Here is a 2,648-nt window from a genome sequence, read left to right on the forward strand (position 1 = left end):
AAAGGGTCATTTGAGGGAGATATTCCTCCAAAAGTATTTTTTAAAATGAAACGAGAGCATAACTCCGTTATTTGAACAAAATAGCAAAAAAGCGCAATAAGAAGAGTTGTAGCAAACTAAATTCTCTTCAAGATCTCTTCAGGGAACTTTTGCCCTAAAGGGTCATTTGAGGGAGATATTCCTCCAAAAGTATTTTTTAAAATGAAACGAGTGCATAACTCCGTTATTTGAACAAAATAGCAAAAAAGCGCAATAAGAAGAGTTGTAGCAAACTAAATTCTCTTCAAGATCTCTTCAGGGAACTTTTGCCCTAAAAGGTGATTTGAGGGAGATATTCCTCCAAAAGTATTTTAAAAAACGAAACGAGTGCATAACTCCGTTATTTGAACAAAATAGGAAAAAAGTGTAATAAGAAGAGTTGTAGCAAACTAATTCCTCTACAAGATCTCTTCAGGGAACTTTTGCCCTAAAGGGTCATTTGAGGGAGATATTCCTCCAAAAGTATTTTAAAAAAAGAAACGAGTGCATTACTCCGTTATTTGAACAAAATAGCAAAAAAGTGTAATAAGAAGAATTGTAGCAAACTAATTCCTCTACAAGATCTCTTCAGGGAACTTCTGCCCTAAAGGGTCATTTGAGGGAGATATTCCTCCAAAAGTATTTTAAAAAAAGAAACGAGTGCATTACTCCGTTATTTGAACAAAATAGCAAAAAAGTGTAATAAGAAGAGTTGTAGCAAACTAAATTCTCTACAAGATCGCGTCAGGGCACTTTTGCCCTAAAGGGTCATTTGAGGGAGATATTCCTCCAAAAGTATTTTTAAAAACGAAACGAGTGCATAACTCCGTTATTTGAACAAAATAGCAAAAAAGTGTAATAAGAAGTGTTGTAGCAAACTAAATTCTCTACAAGATCGCATCAGGGAACTTTTGCCCTAAAAGGCCATTTGAGGGAGATATTCCTCCAAAACGATTTTAAAAAAAGAAACGAGTGCATAACTCCGTTATTTGAACAAAATAGCAAAAAAAGTGTAATAAGAAGAGTTGTAGCAAACTAAATTCTCTACAAGATCGCATCAGGGCACTTTTGCCCTAAAAGGTCATGTTTAATATTGAGGAGGTTGCAGGTTTAGATTGGGTAGGTAGAGTTATTGAAAGTCTTGAGTGCCATTTCAATACTGATTTAATCCTACGCATGTAACTAACAATCTTACTAAACTATTAAACAAACTAGTGGCTCAGAAACAATTAAACTCTATGGTTTTGACATGGTTGTTACAGTCATCATTTGTAAACAATATATAAACAGTTTGATGGCTGCTGAACTATAATTATTGCAACCACTGTTAATTAATATAGAACGCTACGTTAGGCTGTTTTGAATATAGTTAAACAATTATTGTTTTGCTTACTAATTGTAATTATGGAATGTTAAAAGATCTATAAACTATGATTGTCCTTAATTACCCTGATTATTTATATAACATTAAGATATATGTTTAGCTGAAGACTAAACAATGGATTATCCCAGACTCACCGCCGGGTGAACTTCTAAGCAGATTTAGTTAACAGTCATTAATGCGACCGTATAGTCCTGGCAGCTCAAGGTCGTTAAACCAAAGCGTAGTAGTAGTAGTAGTAGAATCATCATCACCTCAAAAATTAGTTTATGGTTGACGGTTTTTTCGGTTTGTTCCACAGTTTAGCAAGCTTATGAGAGTGACCTGTTACATTAAAATGGATATTGGAATATGTTCTGTTTGCGAAATGGAGGGAGAGTATGCCGATATTATAAAACATTTCAACAATAAACATCTGGATGCCAGATGTCAAAGACATATCAGAAATAGGAATACCAATTGCGTTCTAAAATTCATTCAACCGTAATGAACCAGTATAATTTTCGTAAATGCCTATAGTGAATGCACTGATTACAAATTTTATGCATCACTTTCCAATAAAGCAGAGCATTGTAATTTTGTCACACGTAGTCCTACCGCCGCCGATAGATGGCGATCACAATTTACAAGAAACTGTATGTTAGGGGTAGCGTCTTTAGAGTGATTACAGACATATGCCTAGTGGCGGCTCGTAGTAAATTTGAAAGGTAGTGCACAAAACTAGGGCCAATTAGCGCTGCAGGCGACAAATTTTTTGAGACCACGCCCAATATTCCTACAATTTTAAAATATGTAATTGTTTTCAAATATTGCACACTAACGTTAGGAAATACTGGAGGCATTTTAAAAAGTCGCGAAGAAAAATAACACGTGACTGATAAGAAAAACCCCGAGTGCACGATCTAATTGTGCACACGGGCCAGCTTAAAACATCGACTGACTCTGGACAGTCGCGGGGTACAGAGGGGGCGGACGGCGGAAGTTCGACCAATCAGATTTACTATACCCATGAGCTGTGCACTTGATTTTACCACGGCACACGGTGCACGGTGGCGGCGGTCATCCGTAATTCGTCCAGATTTCGTTTATTTATTAATAAAAACTTATTTATTTCCAAGATTAATACTTGGTATTAATAGAAAATTATTTCAATCATTATAAGATTTATAATAAAAACATGCATTTTTGGACTCAAAATTTGGGAGTGCACGTGCACATGTGCACCTATTGAGGAGCCGCCACTGCATAT

This window comes from Ips typographus, linkage group LG2 (assembly GCF_016097725.1).
Source record: "Ips typographus isolate SLU linkage group LG2, UJ_Ityp_2.0, whole genome shotgun sequence".
Classification (NCBI taxonomy): domain Eukaryota; kingdom Metazoa; phylum Arthropoda; class Insecta; order Coleoptera; family Curculionidae; genus Ips; species Ips typographus.